This window comes from Chlorocebus sabaeus, chromosome 9 (genome assembly GCF_047675955.1).
Source record: "Chlorocebus sabaeus isolate Y175 chromosome 9, mChlSab1.0.hap1, whole genome shotgun sequence".
Taxonomy (NCBI): domain Eukaryota; kingdom Metazoa; phylum Chordata; class Mammalia; order Primates; family Cercopithecidae; genus Chlorocebus; species Chlorocebus sabaeus.
In genome coordinates this window covers 77,377,086-77,402,506 of record NC_132912.1, presented here as the reverse complement: position 1 = coordinate 77,402,506, position 25,421 = coordinate 77,377,086, and the positions used below count along the sequence as shown (strand labels likewise).

The 25,421-nt window shown below is 37.9% G+C and overlaps 1 protein-coding gene across 7 annotated transcripts in view; it reads right to left on the bottom strand.

Moving 5' to 3' along the window:
* JMJD1C (jumonji domain containing 1C) overlaps window positions 1-25,421 on the bottom strand; it is a 364,249-nt gene that overhangs the window by 56,105 nt on the left and 282,723 nt on the right. The gene's annotated exons all lie outside the window — the stretch shown is intronic.

The window sequence follows — 25,421 nt, the reverse complement described above, 5'->3', positions numbered from 1 at the left end:
ACAACTTATAACTCATTTATTTATATCTTATTTATTCAACAGGTTAAAATAATGGGCTATAAAACCAGCTGCCTATGTTGAAATTTTACAAGTTATACCTACTAGGATATATAATCTATTTCTTCAACATTTATTTATAAATATTTTTTGTTTTGTTTTGAGACGGAGTCTCACTCTGTCGCCCAGGCTGGAGTGCAGTGGTGCAATCTTGCTTCACTGCAACCTCCGCTTCCTGGGTTCAAGAGATTCTCCTGCCTCAGCCTCCTGAGTACCTGGGATTAGAGGTGCCCACCACCATGCCCGGCTAATGTTTTATATTTTTAGTAGAGACGGGGTTTCGCCATGTTGGTCAGGCTGGTCTCAAACTCCTGACCTCTTGATCCACCTGCCTCGGCCTCCCAATGGGATTATAAGCATGAGCCTCCGCACCCAGCCTTATAAATATTTTTTCAACAGGTTAAAATAATGGGCTGTATTTCCAAGATCATTAAACAACATACAAATATTTTTCCAACAATAAACCATTAATTTTCTAGTGGAAATAGCATACCATTAAAAACTGTTAATTTGAGTCCCTCTATTGATACGACTTTATGTAAGTTCAAACTCTGGTCTCTCAATCTCCTCATCTATAAAGGAGAGTTACTAATATTTCCTTCTTTTTCTATCTTAATAAAATTTTTAATAAGATTTTTTATTATGTACAAAAATTAGCTTTCTTAAAACATCTAATTCTGAATTATGACATTTGAGTACTGAATGATGTGAACTACTTGGTTAATTAAAGTATCCCAATGCACCGCCTGATTTATGACGGCATTGTTGTTGCTGAACTGCTCCCCCTCATCTACATATAGTACTCTGTAAGTTACAGGAATTTCTGTTACATCACCATTCCTATTTTAAAGAGGATTGTTAAAGGTTAAATGAGCAAATCTTGTAACAAAGTCAATTAGTTTTTTTAAAAATATATTTACTGACTTGAATAATTTTGTACACGTGCTAAATGTTAGATACAGTCAACAAGGCTGACTTACAGATAAGATAAATTAAGGGTCTGGAATTACAAACTAGCTATAAATACCCACTATCTTTGACAGAATTTAAAAGGTCTTCAGCTGTGCCTTGAGCTTGTGTGAGATTAAAAATCCACTTAATGGGCCGGGCGCGGTGGCTCAAGCCTATAATCCCAGCACCTTGGGAGGCCGAGGCGGGTGGATCACGAGGTCAGGAGATCGAGACCATCCTGGCCAACATGGTGAAACCCCATCTCTACTAAAAATACAAAAATTAGCTGGGTGTGGTGGCGGGTGCCTGTAATCCCAGCTACTAGGGAGGCTGAGGCAGGAGAATCGCTTGAACCCAAGAGGCAGAGGTTGCAGTAAGCCGAGATCGTACCACTGCACTCTAGCCTAGCAACAGAGTGAGATTCTGCCTTAAAAAAAAAAAAAAAAAAAAAAATCCGCTTAATGGCACAGTCTTCACATTTCACACTTTAAAGACAGTAACTATAAGTAGTTACCTATATATAGTTTTTATCTTGAATAACTAATACCTATTAATGTTTCAAATACAAGTCACCTCACTAAGTGAAGAGACAGGACCCTCTGTGAACTTCTCCTCCTGCATAAACTGTATCCTATTTGAGCTACTAGTTATAACCTCCAGCAAATGACAAATGGAAAAAAAATCAGTTCACTAAGATCTGCTTTATTAGAAACATATACAGAACACAGAAAAAGTTCAAAAAACATCTTAAATGAGGTTTGGGAGTACATCATTCACTTGTGTGTGGTTCCCCCTTTTGCAAAGACAGACATGAACTCTAATTGAACATTAGACACCTTAATGTACTGATACAGAAAAACAGCTAACATAAGACCAGGCACGGTAGCTCACACCTGTAATCCCAGCACTTTGGGAGGCCGAGGCAGGTGGATCACCTGAGATTAGGGGTTCATCCTGGCCAACATGGTGAAACCCTGCCTCTACTAAAAATACAAAAATTAGCCAGGGGTAGCAACACACGCCTGTGAATCCCAGCTACTGGCGAGGCTGAGGCTGGAGGCTGGAGGCCGGAGAATCACTTGAACCCGGGAGGCAGAGGATGCAGTGAGCTGAGATGGTGCCACTGCACTCCAGCCTGGGCAACAAGAGCGAGACTCCATCTCAAAAAACAAAAAACTAACCTAATGGTGCATTTACTATGGCAGAAACTGCGCTGGGTGCTTTCCATACAGTAGCAATTGTTTTAACAACTTTGTGAGCGGAAATACATAGTATGTTCAGAGAGGCTCATGGTTATAAGCAGGAAGTGACAGAGCTGATATGTGAACCTAGTTCTGTGATTTCCAGGGCTCAGGTTCTTCTCCACTCCTGCCCGCCCCCCGCCCCCGGCCCCCCGCAACATACACTCTCTCTCATTAGCACAATCAAAAGAAATGAAAGCTTACTATCATTGCCTTTTAAATTTTGACACATTTCTTTATATGTATGGGGTAAAAGGCAACATTATCTTACAAAGTGAGACTGACTCAAAAGCAAAGAACTGAAAGACAATGGGTAGAAGATACCTTTCTATAAACTTCTAACACTGGTTATGTGACATTCCATATATAGAAATAGTCAAATACTTATCAAAGAGAGGAGACTTAGGGTGGCAAACTCATGCAATCTTATAATCAGAAAGTGTAAAAGAGAAGAAACATCACTTTGGTGATGTACCTTAGTCATGATCTACAAAATACCCAAATGCTGTTTTTTTCTAGGTTAACACTGTGCTGAATGACTATTTGGATGATCAAAATGCAGGTATTTTTTCATGTGTACAGGAGGGAATAATGGGGCCAGGTGTGGTGGTTCACACCTACAATCCCAGCACTTCAAGGAAGCCTAGGTGGGAGGATCCCTTGAGTCCAGGAGCTCAAGACCAGCCTGAGCAACATGGCAAGATGCCATTGCTATAAAAAATTTAAATATCAGCCAGGCATGGTGGGGTGTGCACCTGTAGTCCCAACTACTCAGGAGGGTGAGGTGGGAGGATCACTTGAGTCCAGGAATTCAAGACAGCAGTGACCTATAATTGTGCCTCTGCACTTCAGCCTGGGCAACAAAGCACCACCCTGTTTCAAAAAAAAAAAAAGTTAAAATCAGGTCGGGTACAGTGGCTCATGCCTGCAATCCCAGCACTCTGGGAAGCTGAGGCGGGTGGATCACCTGAGGTCACAAGTTCGAGACCAGTCTGACCAACATGGTGAAACCAAACCTCAACTTTGCTAAAAAATACAAAAAAATGTATTTGGCTGTAGTGGCGCGCATCTGTAATCCCAGCTACTCATAAGGCTGAGACAGGAGAATCCCTTGAACCTGGGAGGCAGAAGTTGCAGTGAGCTCAGATCGTGCCACTGCACACCAGACTGGGTGGCAGAGTAAGACTCTCAAAGAAAAGGTTAAAATCAGGCTGGAATGTGTATTTTGACAGACTACTGTACTAACGTAATTTTAAGTGATTATGGACTTTCTATTTAATTCGAAAGAAAAAAATAACCATCTGGGTAGTATAAAATATAAGCTCAGAACACTAAAATATTCAGATATGCCTGGTTAGGTTTAATGACACCAGTATTATGAAAGTGTTAAAAATAAACATAACTAATTTCCTAAGATAATAAGGCAGAGTGCTCCTTGCCAGCTCAAGAAATATATTCTTTATGTCACACATAGTCTCATTTGACTGCTGACAAAAAGCCAACAAAGGGTGGTTCACTTCTAAGTGACAGAGAAGACTGGCTTAATAATGTAATAGATTTGCTCTAAAGTCTCAAGTGATGTCTAGAGTAGCACTTCCATTTTAGGATATAAGAAACATCACAAAACTGGAGCAGTTTTCTCCTCCTTTGGACAATTTTGGATAATGACTGAATGCTCACTTTCAAATTGATACTGATATGTGGCTTATTAATGGAATGATTTTCCCCTCTGCTATAAAACCCTTGATCTTTGTGGTAACATCCAGTGTGCTTTCTTAAAATTCCATTCCATTACATAAATTTCTCCATAAAGACCATCTTTGATAGTATAAGAATTACCATAAAAGCAATTATTTTATATCCTGAATATCAGATTAGGTGATTGAACATGTTTTGCCACACCAGTTTCACCAGTCATAAATTCATGGTTTAGCAAAACTACAAATAGTCGCTTCTTCTTAGATTCCTGAGATTGCTGGCCAACAGTTTTAAAACATGAATGTTAAGTCCACAAGAGTGACATTAATTTTTACCACATTGCATCTTTTTAATTTATAAAAGAATCCATTTTGTTAATAAGGATTTGCTGAGACAGGAAGTCTATGAAGTTTGAAAGTTGCTACAGGGGTGCTCAAAAAGCACAGCTGTCTATACCACATGCAGTTAACTAAATGAAGGTACCAGTGAAGGCTTCCATGTATTTTCATGATTTATAATAAGGGCTAGCAAACATTTTTTGTAAATGGCCAGAAAGTAAATATATTAGGCTTTGTGGGCCATACCATTTGTCACAACTACTCAACCCTGCTGTTACAGCAGAAAAGTAGCTAAAAAATACCATAAAAACAGATAAATGAATAAGCATGGCTATGTTCCAATAAATGTTGCTATATTAGCATTCTGTGAAATTTGAATTTCACAGAATGTTTAGTTGTCATGACATATTCTTCTTTTGAGTTTTTTTCAACTGTTTAAAAATGTAAAAGTAACTGGACACATTGGCTTGTACCTCTAATCCTAGCTACTCAGGAGGCTGAGGTGGGAGGATCCCTTGAGCCCAGAAGTTCAAAGCTACAATGAGGTATGATCACCATAGTCACTTTATTCCACCCTGGGTGACAGAGAGAGATCCTGTCTCTAAAAAAGTAAAAAAGGAAAAGACAAAAACAAGAGGCAGGCTGGATTAAAGCTTGTAGTTTGCCTTTTCCTGATTAAAAACAACGAAACAAAACCACCAGTATGAAGCAAGATTAAAAACTTCTACATCATGTATCAAATACAATTTTAAATATACTAATGCAATTTGGTCTAATTGACTGCAAACTCTTATTTCCACAAATGCTTGAATTATATACAATCATGAGCACAGGAAATTAAATCAATACCAAATCCTTTTCACCAGTAAAGACAAAAATATCTTAAGGTAAATATATTATTTAAACTTTCACAAGTAAATGAGTTTCCCTGATGTATTCTGGATAATGCTTAGCCTTCCAAATATAACAGTATACTTGATTTTAATGTAGATAATTTAAGAAAAATTATCTACTTTGCAAGATAAGATTTCCTCCTTTAGGTCAATGACTATTACATACAGAGGTTGGAATCACCATCTTCTCTGGGCTCCCAAGTAAAGTAAAAATGAGTATATGCATTGAAAAGTAAGAGATATTATAGTCTTTACCTGATTTATTAAGGACACAAGAGATTAATCTCTTAAGCTGTCTATGTAGTGGTGTGTGTGTGTGTGTGTGTGGATGGGTGTGGGTATAAATATACTTTTTTTTTTTTTAAAGAAACATATTAAAAGCTTTCACATAATTAAAAGCAGGGGTAATGAAGTCTCTGTATACAAAATTCCATCATTTTGATTAGTTGTGGTTAATTCGGATGTCTAGAATCCAGACTATCATTTAAACTAAAGCAATAAAATGTCTATCTTTCCAAAACGTTATTAAACATAAAGATTAGGATGGGGCTACTCTGGGCACACTGCCTAAGGGTAGCCCTGCTCTACAAGGAGCAGTTTAAGAAAAAAAAAAATTGAGATGGTAGGAGGAAACAGGACAACAATTTATATTATCCATGTAATTCTTTTCTCATTTATATAATCAAGAAGATAAGATACAATATGCTTAGTCTTTCTAAATTATTTACATTCTGAAACTACATGAGATAAATTTAGTTTCTGAATAGAAGTGATGAAAGTAGTAAATACAATAAAACTCTATTTTCATTTATTATAACGGGAAATAGTCTAGAAATGGAAGTGACATTCAGAAAATCAGAATGATGTTTATTTTTTTTTTGGCTAAAAGAGGATTGTTGTACCAGGGGAAAACAGCAAACACCAACATTTTAATGTTATAATTATTACATTTTTGCTTTCAAATAATATTCTTTGCATTAGAGTTTTATCTTTATTTAGAAACAAAACAAAGTGATGAATGATTTTGATCCCACGCTGATCGAAAGAAAGCAATTTCGGTAAAAGGCTATTTTTAAAAATCCGAAATAGATTTAGTTTTTTTCCTAAAAATTAACATGCTGGTAAGCATATTCATCAGATATTGAGGCCTAAGTGGAATTGGTAACTTGAAGTGAACCTTAAAGACAATGTCCAGCATGTCCATGGGCAAATCATTAAGTTTATCTACACATAAAATGAAAATAAGCCAGGCACAGTGGCTCATGCCTATAATCCCAGGCATGGGAGGCTGAAGCGGGTAGATCACCTGAGGTCAGGAGTTCAAGACCAGCCTGGTCAATATGGTGAACCCTGTCTCTATTAAAAACACAAGAATTAGTCGGGCATGGTGGCACATGCCTGTAATCCCAGCTATTTGGGAGGCTGAGGCAGGAGAATCGGTTGGACCTGGGAGGCGGAGGTTGCAGTGAGCTGAGATTGAGCTACTGCACTCCAGCCTGGGCAACAGAGCAAAGACTGTTTCAAAAAAAATACTACCACTTCTTTACTCTGCACTTTTTACCAGTTTTGAACACCATTCGTTTTCACAGCATCAACGTTTAATCATAAGAATTTAAGAACCATATTAACTTATATAATATGCAGAAGGCTCCACAAACATTACAGGATCTAAGAGCTAAATGTTTTGTCCATTTCATAAAATGATAACTGTAAATACAATTGGAGCTTTAAGAGCTTTAAGTTGCATTCACAATGGTAGTTATTTAAACCCTGGCTCTATTAAAATTACAAAAATTTAGCTGGGTGTGGTGGCACACACTTGTAATCCCAGCTACTTGAGAGGCTGAGGCATGAGAATCACTTGAACCCAGAAAGTAGAAATTGCAGTGAGACAAGATCATGTTACTATACTCCAGCCTAGGTGACAGAGTGAGACTGTCCCAAAAAACATAAAAAAAATTTGACCACCACATATTGCCACAAAATTGTCTCCAAATGCTAGTGGGAGAAAGGAGGCTTTCTACCACATAAGGTTAAAGAAATGTTATTTCTAAATATTTCTAACATAATTCTGAGTCTGTATTGTCAATTTTGGTGATGTGATTCTGTACAACACATAATATAATAAAATCTAAAAATTACCAGATTTATCATCGTTAAATTTTTAAGTTGTAGGCAGAATTTTAAATTATTATAATTTTTAAGGAACCTCTTGATTCTCTGTATACATTCCAAACACGAATATTTTAGAGCTAAGCTCTTGGGACACTATTTACACACCAATCCCCCACCCAAAACACCTTAAACTATGCAAGCAAGACCTTAATGCATGCAAATCAGAATTAAGCTAGTAGTACGGGATTCACTCAACTGTGATCCTAAATTTCTGTGATTACTCTGATTTTCTAAATAAGATGGGTAAACTGTCAGTTTAGAGAACAAAACTGACTTCAATGGCAATTAAGCCTAGCTTTTTACAAAGCAAGCTTTAGAAGCAATGACTTACTGCAATTAGCCTGGTGGCCTTAAGAATTTCTTGCCAAATACAACAGAAAACACTGATTAGTTATAGAAATCAATGAGCAAGCCTGAAATCTGCATGGAATCAAAAGGTGGCAGGGGCTATACAGGAACTGCAATTATATAAAACAAGGAAACAGGCCGGGCGCGGTGGCTCATGCCTGTAATTCCAGCACTTCGGGAGGCCAAGGTGGGCAGATCACTTGAAGTCAGGAGTTCAAGACCAGCCTGGGAAACATGGTGAAACCCCGTCTCCACTAAAAACACATAAATTAGCTGGACATGGTGGCACACACCTGTAATCCTAGCTACTCAGGAGGCTGAAACAGAAGAATCACTTGAACCCAGAAGGCGGAGGTTGCAGTGCACCAATATTGTGCCATTGTATTCTAGCCTAGGCGACAGAGCAAGACTCCGTCTGAAAAAATGTAAAATAAAATAAAATAAAATAAAACAAGAAAATAGACTATCTCCTTTACACTTTTTTCTTCTAGATAGAGTCTTCCTCTTGTCACCCAGGCTGGAGTGCAATAGTGTGATCTCAGCTCACTGCAGCCTCCGTCTCCTGGGTTCAAGCGATTCTCCTGCCTCAGCCTCCCGAGTAGCTGGGATTACAGGCACCGCTACCATCCCAGCTAATTTTTTATATTTTTAGTAGAGATGAGGTTTCACCATGTTGGCCAGGCTGGTCTCCAATTCCTGATCTCATGTAATCCACCCGCCTCAGCCTCCCAAAGTGCTGGAATTATAGGCGTGAGCCACAGCACCTGGTCTCCTTTACCCTTAAGGGCTTATTTTCATACTGCTTCTTCTAAAGTTTTTTTTTTTGTCATAGTCTTAACTATCATCTTCTCAATACATTACTATACTGTGAAGTCATCCCCTTTCTGGAACAAGTTCATCTTTTCAAAGTTGTCCTGATTAAAAAACCACTGATCTTTTAAAATTGTTTAAAAGTTTCAGAAAAGAAATTTTATTAAGCACATGAATGTTAAAAATTTTTTTTAAATGCATCTAGTCCTTTACAATGACAATATAATTTACCTTTATCTATGAAATGAAAAATGTAAAACTGATATTGGTTAATAATTAATTTCAGAGAATGAATATAACTAAAACCTGCAGCTTGATACAAGAACATTAACTGTTACGAAGGAAAAACATTCCACAGTCCTAAGAAACCTACCTAGAAGTTTGTTGTTGCTATAAGCAACCCACTGTTATATATCCAGATATTTCAGGGTTCTCTCCTTGGAACATCCATTTGGCATTGCTTGCAACTACTTATATCATTAATTACTAAGGAGGAAATGATAAAGTTTAAGAGAAGTATATGTCATGAGAAATTATGAAAATGGTAAAAGGGTCCTGAATTTTAAAGCCTCAAGATTTTAACATTTTATGTACAAAGTTCTATGTTGTTTCTACGGACTCATGATGTTTCAAACTGAAATATAATTACATGAAATAACATTCCCGTGTCATTTTCATTACTTGGTATATATAAATTCACCATTAAATTAACTTCAAAGTCTACTTTCTGCTTACTTGTAAATTTTTCCTCTGTTCAAATTTTTGTCAAACCACAATTCTTGGGAACTCAAATGTTACTGCAAACTTCATTTAAAGTAAAAAAGAAAACTACAATGCTGTCTACTTCCACTGAGTATTTTAAGTTAGTCTCTCTCAGTTAATTTTGACATTCTGATGTAGAAAAGTGACTCTGACCTGAAGGCTTTCACGAAAAGTATCAATACAAAAACAAACAAGCAAACACACTACAATTTAATGAAATCTCAATGCTGAAAAGGTTGCCACAATTTTAGTTTAATCCTTTATTGTTAAAAATGTGTCCAATTAACCTGCATAAACTAAAATACTCAATTGAGCACCAGTTTTCAAACTCTTCACAGCATATTAATAACTTGATTTACTTAATCATGTTTCCCTAAGGATAAAAGAGTATAGTCGTTTCAACTCTTAGAAAAGCACTGTCTGTAACACTAGCACTGATAAGACTTAAAAAAATTTTTTACACTTCATGTCTAACACCCCCCAAAAAAACAAATCTCAAATTATAGTCACATTAAAACATACCAGGCAAACAAAATAGAATTAATGATAAATACAAGGGCATTTTAATATAATTGTTTTCATTATATTTGTAAGAATTTATGTCCTGGAATTAAAATATGCCCCAAAGGAAATCTACTTAAGCAATGGGATACAGCTTTAAAAATATTTTATCTTGGCTCAAATGATCACAAATAGAATCATAAAAACATTCCTTTTACTTTTCCAACTACAAAGATTTTACATACTATATATATCTCCATATATACGTATTTTATATATATATCTCCATACACACACACACACACATACACACCAGGATATATAACAGATATTAACAGTAATTTCTTTAGCTGAGTTATGAATAATCTACTTTGCTATGCTTTTATGTATTTTTATGGAAGTTTTTTATTTTGCAATGGCCATGTTTTGCTTTTATAATGAGAAAAAGAAACTACATTTAAGATGAAAAAGACTGATGCCAACAATTTATTCATACTAATTTCCTTTGTTACAAAGTTGCAACAAAAAATGCAATATAATCTGATAGTTAAATATGATAAGCATACTCCATAGAAACTTGGCTAATTTAGAAATTTTGTTGGTAATGACACAGAGTAAGTGAAAATACGTTTTGCATTCTTTTAAATACTCACATTAAAATACGGACTTAATCACTTGAGATCCAGAGTTACAAAATGTCTAGCATGGGTAGCATGACAGACTCTTGTTTAGAGTCTCTGGAAACAAACGAAATATAATCCCAGCACTTTGGGAGGCTGACGCAGGCAAATCGCTGAGCCCAGAGTTTGAGACCAGCCTGGGCAATATGACGAGACCCCATTTCTTTTTTTTTTTTTTTTTTTTTTTTTTTTTTTTGGAGACGGAGTCTCGCTCTGTCGCCCAGGCTGGAGTGCAGTGGCCGGATCTCACAGTTCACTGCAACTTCCACCTCCCAGGTTCAAGCGATTCTCCTGCCTCAGCCTCCCGAGTAGCTGGGACTACAGGCGCCCGCCACCTCGCCCGGCTAGTTTTTTGTATTTTTTAGTAGAGACGGGGTTTCACCATGTTAGTCAGGATGGTCTCGATCTCCTGACCTCGTGATCCGCCCGTCTCGGCCTCCCAAAGTGCTGGGATTACAGGCTTGAGCCACCGCGCCTGGCCTGAGACCCCATTTCTATAAAAAATACAAAAATTAGGCAGGTGTGATGGTGCATGCCTGTAGTCCTAGCTACTTGAGAGGCTGAGGTGGGAGGATCACTTGAGTCTGGGAGGTTGAGGCTGCAGTGAGCCATGATCACACCACTGCACTCCAGCCTGATCAACAAAGAGAAATCCTGTCTAAAAAACAAACAAACAAACAAACAAACACACACAAAAACCCCTCCCTATCCTATAAAAAAACCTTTTAACATGTCAATAAATTTTTAGATTTGCTAGAAATATTGTTAAAGGCTTATAAAAAGAACGAGTTATTTAATGCAATTTTAAGCTGGGCGTGGTGGTTCACGCCTGTAATCCTAGCACTTTCAGAGGCCGAGGCGGGTGGATCACTTGAGGTCAGTAGTTCAAGACTAACCTAGGAAACATAGTGAGACCCTCATCTAAAATAATAATAATAAAATTTTAAAAATGCTATTCTATTAGTATGACATTATGACATTGATTGTACCAGGTATTACTCAATGAAATTCTTTTTTTTTTGAGACGGAGCCTTGCTGTGTGGCCCAGGCTGGAGTGCAGGAGGGCGATCTTGGCTCACTGCAAGCTCTGCCTCCCGGGTTCACGCCATTCTCCTGCCTCAGCCTCCCGAGTAGCTGGGACTACAGGTGCCCGCCACCTCGCCCGGCTAGTTTTTTGTATTTTTTAGTAGAGACGGGGTTTCACCATGTTAGTCAGGATGGTCTCGATCTCCTGACCTCGTGATTCGCCCGTCTCGGCCTCCCAAAGTGCTGGGATTACAGGCTTGAGCCACCGCGCCTGGCCTGAGACCCCATTTCTATAAAAAATACAAAAATTAGGCAGGTGTGATGGTGCATGCCTGTAGTCCTAGCTACTTGAGAGGCTGAGGTGGGAGGATCACTTGAGTCTGGGAGGTTGAGGCTGCAGTGAGCCATGATCACACCACTGCACTCCAGCCTGATCAACAAAGAGAAATCCTGTCTAAAAAACAAACAAACAAACAAACAAACACACACAAAAACCCCTCCCTATCCTATAAAAAAACCTTTTAACATGTCAATAAATTTTTAGATTTGCTAGAAATATTGTTAAAGGCTTATAAAAAGAACGAGTTATTTAATGCAATTTTAAGCTGGGCGTGGTGGTTCACGCCTGTAATCCTAGCACTTTCGGAGGCCGAGGCGGGTGGATCACTTGAGGTCAGTAGTTCAAGACTAACCTAGGAAACATAGTGAGACCCTCATCTAAAATAATAATAATAAAATTTTAAAAATGCTATTCTATTAGTATGACATTATGACATTGATTGTACCAGGTATTACTCAATGAAATTCTTTTTTTTTTGAGACGGAGCCTTGCTGTGTGGCCCAGGCTGGAGTGCAGGAGGGCGATCTTGGCTCACTGCAAGCTCTGCCTCCCGGGTTCACGCCATTCTCCTGCCTCAGCCTCCCAAGTAGCTGGGACTACAGGTGCCCGCCACCTCGCCCGGCTAGTTTTTTGTATTTTTTAGTAGAGATGGGGTTTCACCGTGTTAGCCAGGATGGTCTCGATCTCCTGACCTCATGATCTGCCTGTCTCAGCCTCCCAAAGTGCTGGGATTACAGGCTTGAGCCACCGCGCCCAGCCTACTCAATGAAGTTCTTATAAAACCTTTGCTAATCATAAAACTAAAAATTTAATTCTGTAACACATTTTTCATGAACTAAGTCATAAAATTCAAATTTAACTTAGCTAGAGGGCATACATTTTCTTTACTTAACAGTTTCTTACTTTATGCAGAAACATACCACATAGTATGTATTTGATGATGAACATTCTAGGGAAAAAAAAAGTAATATACATATTTAAGAAACAAACTTTTAAAAAGCACCAGGTAAAATACCTTTTATATTTATTTTAAAAACTTGATGCAGCGTTTCGGATACTGTGCTAGAGGACTACATTCCTTATTCTATAAGTATTTTGCCAATATAAATAGCAAATTAAGAAAATCAGCTGGGTGTAGTGGCTCATGCCTGTAATCCCAGTACTTTGGAAGGCTGAGGTGGGTGGATCGCCTGAATTTAGGAGTTCGAGACCAGCCTGGTCAACATAGTGAAACCCCTTGACTCCTAAAAATACAAAAAATTAGCTGGGCATGGTGGCAGGCGCCTGTAATCTCAGCTATCAGGGAGGATGAGGCAAGAGAACTGCTTGAACCTGTGAGGCAGAGGTTACAGAGAGCTGAGATCGTACCATTGCACTCCTGCCTGGGCAACAAAAGCAAAACTCGGTTTCAAAAAGAAAGAAAGAAAGAAAGAAAGAAAATCAACATGAACACAAAACCAAAATTCAGTCAATTTCCTATTATTCAGAAAGATTACTTATCTATTTAAGAGTTAAGCATATTTACTTGCCACTGTAAATTAAAAGATTTTTTAAAATTAGAACGAGAAGCACTTTCACAAAGATTAACCTCATTTAATCCTAACAATACCTCTGGCTATTTTGATATTATTAAGTAATTTCTCCAAAATCACACAGCTAGAAGGCAAATCAGCAAAGGTCTGTCTAATGTCAAGGCACATCCCACATACCCTTTTCCCCATCCATGCACTTGCATAATCAAAATTTTGAATATTCTCTGCTAGGTTTTCAATAACTTACCTACATTATTAGGAATATGGTCACATAAAAAGGAAGATGACCTAATTTACCCAATTATTTTATTGTTATTTTTAAAAACAGAAAATGACGTAGCTAAATTAAAACCAGGTTAGAACAATATGGTATTCCAAGATTGAAAATGGATATCATAAACAGACCATATAATTTATGAAAATCCTCAAGAGTAATTTTGGAATTGGATATACTATCTTAATATACATGTCCTATTATATCAAATCACAACAAACAACTACATATCTTTACTTGTTCAGTTATAGCAATGTTACATTAACAGCTATTAACTTAGCTATTTTATTATTAAAAATAACTACTAATAGGGTTTTTTGGTTGATCACCCAACTGAAACCTATCTTTTTTCATAACAATATTCCCTTGAATAAACTTGATCCAGACCTGTAATATTCCTGCATTTTAACTACAGTTTGCTAAGTGTCATTGGTATAAGGTCCTCTCCTCTCAATAACCAGAGTAAAAAAATCAGATAAATTAAGAAAACATTTTAAAACCACTTGAAGAAAAATGTGTTTCCTTCTAAAGCCACACGTTAATATTCTTTGTGATACTTTTAATAATAGTTTTGAACTTTTTATGGCAGTTCAAAAGTCTGGAAGGCAGTTTTTCTTTCAAGCTATTTATTGGCATAACTTTTACACAGTTGAGTCATCATGAGTTTAACCTACTGAGTCACCTGCTTACAGAATCTGCCAACCACAATTTACTAACTGCAGCTTCCTCAAACTTAAACTGAAACAAACTCAGGAAGGCCTGGGAACTGTTTAATATTTTCCAAAGTAGTAACTGAAAATATTCCTCCAGCACAACCCAAGCTTTAAGAAGTAAAAAATTCCTGGGAAGCTGGGGAGGGAGTTCAACAAAAAAGAAGTAAAATTATATACTTGTATAAAGTATTCTACTGAAAATTCCTATGCACAAACTAATACTGAGGCTGGGCGTGGTGGTTCATGCCCGTAATACCAGCACTTTGAGAAGTTGAGGCAGGAAGATCATTTGAGGCCAGGCATTCAAGACCAGACTGGGCAACACAGAGAGACCCTGTCTCTAAATATATATATATATATATATATATATATATATTTAAAAAACAACTAATATTGAAATAGTATATATACACAATAGTGTCAATGATTAATTCATATAGAGTAAACACTGTTTTTTTGTTTTTTGTTTTTTGTTTTTTAAGATAAAGTCTTGCTCTTATCCCCCAGGCTGGATTGCATTGGCGCGATCTTGGCTCACTGCAACCTCCGCTTCCCAGATTCAAGCGATTCTCCTGCCTCAGCCTCCCGAGTAGCTGGGATTACAGGCACCTGCCATCATGTCCAGCTAATTTTTGTATTTTTAGCAGAGACAGGGTTTCACCATGTTGTCCAGGCTGGTCTCGAACTCCTGACTTCTGGTGATCCGCCCGCTTTGGCATCTCAAAGAGGTGGGATTACAGGCGTTGAGCCCAGCCTAACACTCATTTAAAAAAAAAAAATTTTTTTTCAATATCAAGTGCAATGAATATGACTTCCAAATTAATACCACATCAAAGGCTTTTGGGGTTGATTTTCACTTTTAGCATACAGTGCTATGGAAATGATAAACCTATAAATGAACTATAGTACCATACTTCTATTTTCTCAGAGAGAAGTAATACAATCCAGTACAAATTGGAATGATCAGCAAGACTTGTCAGACTTGCCCTGTGACTTAGTCTTTTATGACACCTATTTGAGTCCATCTGTTTCCTTCACTGAGGTCTCTGTAGAGCAATTACAAATACAGGTTGTATCCCAAATGCTTGGAGCCAGAAGTGTTTCAGATTTCAGATTTTTAAAAATTTTGTAACATTTGCATTACGCTTACTGATTGAGCATACATAATTAGAAAATCTGAAATCCAAAATGCTCCAATGAGCACTTCTTTCGAGTGTTTCAGATTCTGGGGTTTTTCAGATTTCAGATTTCTGGATTAGGGATACTCAACCTGTACATAAGAAATGTGTTAAATTACTCAAAAAGGAAAAAAGGCGGCTGGGCACAGTGGCTCATGCCTGTAAACCCAGCACTTTGGGATACTGAGGCGAGCAGATCACAAGGTCAGAGACCAGCCTGGCCAACATAGTGAAACCCCGTCTCTACTAAACATACAAAAAAAAAAAAAAAAGCCAGGTGTGGAGGTGGGTGCCTGTAATCCCAGTTAGTCAGGAGGCTGAGGCATGAGAATCGCTTGAACCTGGGAGGTGGAGGTTGCAGTGAGCCAAGATCATGCCACCGCACTCCTGCCTGGGTGACAGTGCGAGACTCCATCTCAAAAAAAAAGAAAAAAAGAAAGGAAGTTACAACTACACTTTCAATGTATCATAATAGAAAAGCACATTAATCACCTAGGATTGTTAAGGAAGGTATTATCCATAATACTCTTTACAATGACTTTCAGCTTTACTGCTCCTACAAAGTTTAACGTATTTAGAAAATTTAATTTAAAAAAAGGGAAGAGAACATAAACTGAATCAAGCATATTAAATGCTTCTTATAGTTTATCTTTTAAAAAGGAGTTTATATAACAGAATTTGCTGAAATTCTATTAATTCTGAATAAAAATATTTTGAGTTCCTTCATCAAATAACATACTAAACATAAGGTCTTTAAATTAATACTCATGGTTATCTTTATATTATGATGCAGTTATAATCGATGTAAACTGTAACCTCTACAACAAATTGTTCCAGAAAGACAAAATTTTAGTTGTAACTGCTTTTTAGTTTCTTCCGTAACCTCATGCTGTCAAGCTGCCAATATACCATCACCACTTTTTAAAGTGTTGGCTTCTCATATGCTATGGTAACAGAAACTAGATTTGACAGCTTGTTGGAGTTATCTTTGAAATAGTCTAAGCGTGGGACTAAGAGGCTCTCATTACTACAATTTATTAGGAATATATGTCATTCAACAAGATTTTGAACACCTGATATCAATTACTGTGCCAAGGGACTGGCAATATATCTAAGACAAAGTTCCTGACCTCAAAGATCTTACAATCCAGTGGAATTGAGACAGACATACAAATATGATACAGATTAAAGTATCTTTGTATCCTCTAGGATACAAAGGTGAGACAAAATGGGTTGGGGGGTGATCTAGTTAGGTGTGTCAGGAAAGGATTTACAGAGAAGGAAATATTTGAGTTGGGACTTAGGCATGAACACCAAGGTTTTTGAGTTGGAACTTCAAAACTGCAACGGAATCTGCCAAATACTGAGAGATCAGAAAAGAAGGGCTTCCAGACAGGAAAATTCATATGCAAGAATAGATGGGTGAAACAGTATGGAATATAGGGACAAGTATACTGGTATGGATTAAATGAGGACAGCGGAGTAAGAAAACTGAAAGACTCTAGTTTTGCAGTGTTCTGTAACAGTCTAGGCGGGTAAGGATGGGAGACTTAAAATAGAGGAGAAGGGACAGATTAAGCAAAGTTAAAGAGGCAGAGTCAGTAATTCTGGGAGACTAATATGTAAGGGCAAGAGAGGGACCTAAAACATGTTGACTTTTTTTTTTTTGAGACTTGAGTCTCGCTCTGTCACCCAGGCTGAAGTGCTGTGGCACAATCTTGGCTCACTGCAACATCCGTTTCCTAGGTTCAAGCAATTCTCCTGTCTCAGCCTCCCAAGTAGCTGGGACTACAAGCATGCGCCACCATGCAAGGCTAATTTTTGTATTTTTAGTAGAGACAGGGTTTTGCCATGTTGGCCAGGACAGTCTCACACTCTTGACCTCATGTGATCCGCCCGCCTTGGCCTCCTAAAGTCCTGGGCTTACAAGCGTGAGCCAACGCTCCTGGCCCTACCTGTTGATTTGAGTGACAAACTGGGATAGATGTGATTATCTCATTAGCTGGGATACAGAATGATCAGGAAGAAAAAGAAAATCAAGGTCTGACGGTTGAATGTGAATACGGTAAATAGACAGTAGAAGACATGGGTTTCACCCTTTCAATGATATCCACTCTGAACATCCTATTAAATATCTGCTTCTCCCCTCCCCAATCCTTAATGATCTTACACTGCTTTACATTTTCATTTTGTCAAAGCATTTATTACATTGTGTATATCACACTATATAAGTTACTTATTACACTTAATATCTACCCGGCCTCTCCAGAATTTTAACTCCATGGGGGCAGGAATTTTTATATGAATACTGCCTGGCACAGAGAAGATGCTTAGTAAGCAGTTATTAAATAATCGTACAGCGGAGAGGTCTGGAGTTTTGGAATCAGAAGATAGGGTTCTAAAAGACAGTAGAAATGTGACACAGCTTAGGGTGAGTAGTGAAATAGAAAAAAAAAAACAAAAAGGAACACTATAGAAAATAAGGAGCATTACAAAAAAACCACATAAATATTAAATGTTCTACAGAGAGAACAAACATACAGCAAAGACTGATAAAAAACAGGAAAACCTGAAGAGAAGTATCAGCATAGCAAAAAGAACAAAGAATTTCCAAAAGGACAGTGATCCAGTGTTAAATGCAAAGGTTCAGTAGGACAGTGATGCACACTTGAATATTAAATGCAATAACTAAGAGATTATTAGCCATCTTAGCAACATCAGTTTTGTGAAGTGGAGGAAGAAACCAGGCTGCAATAATTGAAGACATTATTGTGAAGTAAGAAAATATAGATATAAAGGTTCACATCATAAGAAGTCCAGCTATGAAGGAAAGGAGTAAGATAATAAGGCCATAACTAGAATGGGTGTGATAACTTTTTTTTTTTAAATATTAGAGGGTTGAGTTTATATAATAAAAAAAAGCAATGAAAGAAAAATAGGCTTAAGATCTGGTAAACTTAGAAAAGTATCTGTGAAGATAGGTTCTAGAATACAAAAGGTATTAGCTTTTTAAAACATAAGGCAGAGAGAGGAACAATTCCAAAAGACTACAAAACACAATAAATTGAGTATGTCACCAGTGGGATATATCCTAAGGATAAAAAGAACTGGAACAAAAAATACACTGTTTTCAGCAATTATACCATCGGTGGTAACCTTAGTGTTGTTACTCTAAGTTTAGTGGTTACATAATGTAAGACAAAGCAAATGAGTAAGTCTGTGATACTCTTATCATTCCTGGCGTTGCTGATAAGTGGCGATATTATAAAACATAACTACTGTGAATGAGACTCAACTATAGAGCTAGAATGTTTTAATTTATGCACATATACACACACTTAGAAATTTAGGGACAAAATAATAAAGTGTGTGGGACCTGCTTTGAAATACAGATGCTTGACTTATGAAGAGGTTAACCCGGATAAACGCATCCTAAATTGAAAATATTAAGTTGAAAGCTCAGGAACATACTGAATGCTCCTTTTTCACCCTTGTGAAGTCAAAAAGTTCTAAGTCGAACCACCATATGTAGGGGAACATCTATAATAGAAGACGAGCAGTAAAATGAAACAATACTGGCCACAAATCGATAACTGTTAAAGCTGCATGCTACGTGGAAGCACATTTTACTATTCTACGACTACATAGGTTTAAAATTATTTATATAAGGGAAAAGTTTTGTATTACTTTTCTGCTCAAAATGCTTCAAAGGCTTCCACTCCAGGCTTAATCAGAATAAAAAATAAAGTCTTTATAATAGCCTACAAAGTCCAATTTAATCTACCCTTATAACCTTTCTACATCATTTTCTACTAATTTTCACATAGTATGCTATTTTTTCAATCTTCTTGCTTTAGGGCCTATCCATTTTCTGTTCCAACTGATATTTCCTGTCCCTTTCCAGGCTTTACTTTTCTCCACAGTACTACTGTCTTCTAATACACTAAATAGTTACTTTGTTTGCTATCTGTCTTTTCCCACTAGAAGGTAAGTTACAGGAGGCAACAATTTTTTTGTTTTGTTTTGTTCATGGCTATATCCTAAATACCTAAAATAGTAGCTGAGATGTAGCAGGTATCTAATACACATTTGTAAAACTGAAGCAGTAGAAGTAAAAACAGATCTCTAAGACAAGAGGAAAGCAGGTAAGGAGAGGTACAAAAATAGATATGAGAACAGGAAGCTAACGGGGTTCCTGCTTATAACCTCAATTTCCTTTGTGCAACAGGAGAAAGATCATCTATTAAGAGAAAAGGAGGAAGCTGAGTAAAGTAGTGATAATTTGGAATAATTACTTTAGGAAATAGAAGTTCACAGGGGCATGCAAAAGAATGCCAGATGATATACTAAGGGCTTGGGTGATACTGGAGACAGCACAATGGTACCAAAATACATGGATGTCATTTTCTGTGCAGAATTCAGCATTTAGGGGCAAAGCCGTTGAAAAGAATTTTCTACAACATAAATGGTATATATATGCACTGTCCCACATATGATTATTTGGGCACTTGCACAACTGAAGAAGTTTTTAAAATTTAGTTTTATTTAATTTACATTTAAATAGCCACATATGACTAGTGGCTACCAATAATAGACAGGGCAGATTCAGGATACATGAAAAAAGCAGGCTGGGTGCCGTGGCTCATACCTGTGATCCCAGCTCTTTGGGACGCCGAGGTGGATGGATCATCTGAGGTCAGGAGTCTGAGATCAGCCTGGCCAATATGGTGAAACCCTGTCTCTTCTAAAAATACAAAAATTAGCTGGGCATAGTGGCACATGCCTGCAGTCCCAGCAACTTGAAAGGCTGCGGCAGGAGAATCACTCGAACCCAGGACGCAGAGGTTGCAGTGAAGCGAGACCACGCCACTGCACTCCAGCATGGGCAACAGAGCGAGACTCTGTCTCAAAAACAAAAACAAAAACAGATTACTTTTCTAATGAGTCTCTTGAAAGCACACAAAACAGAAACTGAGATTTACCCAAACAGATCTATTTATTTTCTTAACTCTGACCATACATATTCTCCTTATTACAAAAAATTTAGAGTACAAAGTGCTTTCATATATATAACCTCATAGGCAATGGCAATGATATCATACCTATTTTATAGATAAAAATAAAAATTTAAGTGGTTAAGCGGTTATATGCCTTTCATAGCATTTCAGACAGTAAGCAACAAAATTGGGAATGGAGTCCAAGATGGACTGTTGTTCTACTACGAATTTCTGAGACTTTAATAGACGTAAACTTTGACTTCCTTCAAAAAGCCAAAACACACTAAGATAAATTTTATGTGTGTGTGTGTGTGTGTATATAATATATATATATTTTATATATATGGCTAGACATCTTTCAATAAAATCTCAATAGAATTTAGTAAATTATTCTACTATTGTTGTGAGCTGATTCTGGTTCTCTCTATATCTTAAAATTTGATTAATTTGGCTGGGCATGGTGGCTCACGCCTGTAATCCTAGCACTTTGGGAGGCTGAGGCAGGAGTATCACCTGAGGTTGGGAGTTTGGGACCAGCCTGACCAACATGGAGAAACCCCATCTCTACTAAAAATACAAAATTAGCTGGGCAGGGTGGTGCATGCCTGTAGTCCCAGCTACTCAGGAGGCTGAGGCAGGAGAATAGCTTGAATCTGGGAGGCGGAAGTTGCGGTGAGCCGAGATCACGCCATTGCACTCACCCCAGCATGGGCAAGAAGAGCAAAACTCCATCTCAAAAAAAAAATTTTTTTTTTAATTAATTTGTAAGCAACTTCTGATTTTAAATAATATTAGCAATAAATCAGTTCTCGGAGGTCTTGGTACAAAGGCAGAGATACCCACACTGTACCACCATCCAAATTGAATGGATAAAAACTACAAGTACAGACTTCTAGTTCCAAAATGACAATGTCTGGGTTCACTTCCCTCAATAGAAAACAAAAGAAATACACAATGCTGAGATTATCACCAATAATATCCCAGACCTCAAAAATGAGAGGGAGACAGTCCTGGGGCCACAGAGAAGTGAAAAAATCAGAAGCAGATAATAAGAGAATTGGACTTTTTGTTTGTTTGTTTGTTTTTGAGGGGGAATCTCACTTTCTATCTGCAATGCCCCTCCCAGCAATCTGCCCAGGACCACACTTCCCCACCAACTTATGGTTTCTACAACACTGGAAAAAGTAAGCTAAAGGTGGACAACCAGCTTCCCTACCACCTGCGGTTTTCTAGCAGGAGACCTATCCCTGCCTCAACCGACAGGAAGCATCAGGAACACCCCAAGGTAGAAATATCCCTGAGGACAGCCAGAAACAAAGGAAGCAGGGAAGGACTACCGTCCCTAGTCCTGGAAACTCTGCTCTGTAAACGAGACAAAGGAGATGCCATATCAGAGTGGCAGTTCAGCAGCACCATGCTGTAGAGATTAGTTCCACAGGTACCCGAGGCACAAACCCCTAGCCAGGCTTCGCACTACCAGGATATTCCCCACTTTGGGACCATTGCAATTTGGGACTCCTGGCATTCCCGACTGTTTACTACAACTAAGGCAAATCTGGGCTTAAGATGTCATTTAGTGCCGAAAAGGAGGCGGTAAACTACTGGGGAAAACAAGAAAGGTAAATTATTTAAAAAGTCTAAGCAAAAATATCTAATTAAAGCCAAAACATGCCAGTCAGAGAAGACCAGAATAACCGATCCTTCAATGCAAAGACATTTACATACATCCAAAAGAAATAGCAGCAAACAGAGAATCATGACATACCCAAAGAAAGCAAGAAAACAGTGATTGACCCTAACAAGATGGCACTGTGTGAACTCTTAGACAAAAAAGTCAAAACAGAAGTTTTAAGAAAACAAGTGATCTCCAAGATAACACAGAAAAGCAATTCATAAATTTATCAAAATTAGCCGGGGTGGTGGTGTGCACCTATCGTCCTCAAGAGACTGAGGCTGCAGTGAACTACAATCACGCCACTGCATTCCACATCACCCTGGGTGACACAGCAACACTCCTTCTCTTTAAAAAAAAAAAAAAAAAAAAAGGGATGTGGCGGGGAGAACAATGAAAAGAAATCAAGGCCAGGCGCGGTGGCTCGCACCTGTAATCCCAACACTTCGGGAGGCTGAGGCAGCCGGATCACTTGTGGTCAGGAATTCGAGACCAGCCTGACCAATATGGTGAAACCCCATCTCTACTAAAAATACAAAAATTAGCTGGGGGTGGTGACAGGTGCCTGTAATCCTAGCTATTCGGGAGGCTGAAACATGAGAATCTGAATCCAAGTGGTGGAGTTTGCAGTGAGCAGAGATCGTGTCACTGCACTCCAGTTTGGGCAACAGAGTGAGATTCTGTCTCAAAAAAAAAAAAAAGAGATTAAAAAAAAATTATGAGAGAAATTTAACAAAGAGATTGAAATAATAATTTTTTAAAATCAAACAAAAACCTTATTGAGAAACATATCTGCTGAGCCAAACATTTCATTAGAGGCTGTATTAGTCTGTTTTCACATGGCTGATAAAGACATACCCCAGACTGGGCAATTTACAAAAGAAAAAGATTTAATGGACTTACAGTTACACATGGCTAGGGAGGCCTCACAATCATGGCAGAGGGCAAGGAGGAACAAGTAATGTCTCACATGGATGGCAGCAGGCAAAGAGAGGGAGCTTGTGCAGGGGACCTCTTTTTTTTTTTTTGAGATGACGTCTTGCTCTTGTCCCCCATGCTGGAGTGTAGTGGCGGGATCTCGGCTCACTGCAACCTCTCCCTCCCAGGTTCAAGTAATACTCCTGCCTCAGTCTCCCAAGTAGCTGGGATTACAGGCACCTGCCACCACGCCTGGCTAATTTTTGTATTTTTAATAGGGACGAGGTTTCACCATGTTGGCTGGGCTGGTCTCAAACTCCTGACCTCAGGTGATATGCCTGCCTTGGCCTCCCAAAGTGCTGGGATGACAGGCATGAGCCACCATGTCTGGCTGGGAACTCCTCTTTTTAAAGCCATCAGATCTCGTGAGACTTTTTCACTACCACAAGAACAGACACACTCCCATGATCCAATCACCTCCCACTAGGTCCCTTCCAGGACATGTGAGAACTGTGGGAGTCACAATTCAAGATGAGATTTGGGTGGGGACACAGGCAAACCCTATCAGAGGCTTTCAACGTCAGAATGAAAAGAGGAAAGAATCAGTGAGCTCAAAGATAGGCTATTTAAGAATACTGTCAGAGAAGAAAAAAAACAACAATGAAAAGAAATGAAGATAACCTAAAGACAGATACGAAATTACCTAAAAAGACCAAATCTAAGAATTACTGGTATTTAAAAGGAAGTGGAGACACAGCAGAAAGTAGAAAGCTTTCAAAGAAATAATAACAGAAAACTTTAGGTCAAAAACAAAGAGAGGATCCTAAAAGAAGCATGAGAAAAGCAAAAATACAGAGCTTCAATCTGGCTCCCAACAGACTTCTCAATGGAAACCATACAGGTCAGAAGGGAGGGCGACAACATTTTCAAAGTGATGAAAAGAAAAATAAAACACAACACAAAACAAAAACACTGGCCTGCAAGAATACTGTCTCTAGCAAAGCTATTCTTCAAATAAAATGGAGAGAGAATTTTTTTTTTCCTAAGAAACAAAACCTGAGAGAATTTATCACCACCAGACTCATCTTACAGGAATGTAAGATACAAGTTCTTCAATCAGAAAGAAAAACAAACAATAATGTACAAAAAGAAAATATTTGAAAATATAAAAGCTACTGGTGAAATCAAATACACAGATAATACAAGTCCACAAAACAAGCCTCAACAAATTCAAAAAAGCAGAAATTGTATGTCAACTATCTTTTCTGACCACAACAGAATAAACATAGAAATCAGTAACAAGAGAAACCTCTGAAAACACACAAACACATGGAAATTAAACAATATGCTCCTGAAAACATAAAGAAACTTAAAGAAATTATTTTTTAATTTCTTGAAAAAAATGAAAATCAAACACAAAATCTATGACATATGGCAAAAGCAATACTGAGAGGAAAGTTTACAGCAATAAACGTCTATATTTAAAAAGCAGACTTCAAATATACAACCTAACAATGCACTCCAAGGAACTACAAAAGCAAGAACAAACCAAATCCAAAATTAGTAGTAAGAGGGACATAATAAAAGTGAGAAAGAAAACAAACTGAGACTAAAAAACCAAAACAAAACAAAAAACAAAAAAAACAAAAAACACACACACACAGAAGAAAACTTCAAAAAAATGAAAAGCTGGATTTTGAAAAGATAAATAAAATCAACAAACATTTAGCTAGACTGAGGGAAAAAAAGGAGAAGACCCAAATAAATTAGAAATGGGAAAAAAAAAAGACATAGCTGAGACCTCAGAAATACAAAGACTCATTGGAGACTATTATCAACAACTATACAAGCTAACAAATTGAAAAACCCAGAAAAATAGACAAATTCATGGACACACAACCTACCAAAATTGAACCAGGAAAAAAAGAAAACCTCAACAAACCAGTAACAAATAACAGATCAAAGCCTTAATAAAAAAATCTCCCAGCCAGGCGTGGTGGCTCACACCTGTAATCCCAACACTTTGAAAGGCCAAGGGAGGTGGATCACTTGAGCCCAGGAGTTCAAGACCAGTCTGGCCAACATGGTGAAACCCCGTCTCTACTAAAAATACAGAAATTAGCTGGGTGTGGTGGCAGGCGCCTGTAATCCCAGCTGCTCGGGTGGTTGAAGCAGGATAAATACATTTTACCACAATTAAACATTTTTATTAAAAAATTTAGCAGAAGGCCAGGCGCGGTGGCTCACACCTGTAATCCCAGCATTTTAGGAGGCCGAGGCACGTGGAACACAGGGTCAGGAGATCGAGACCAGCCTG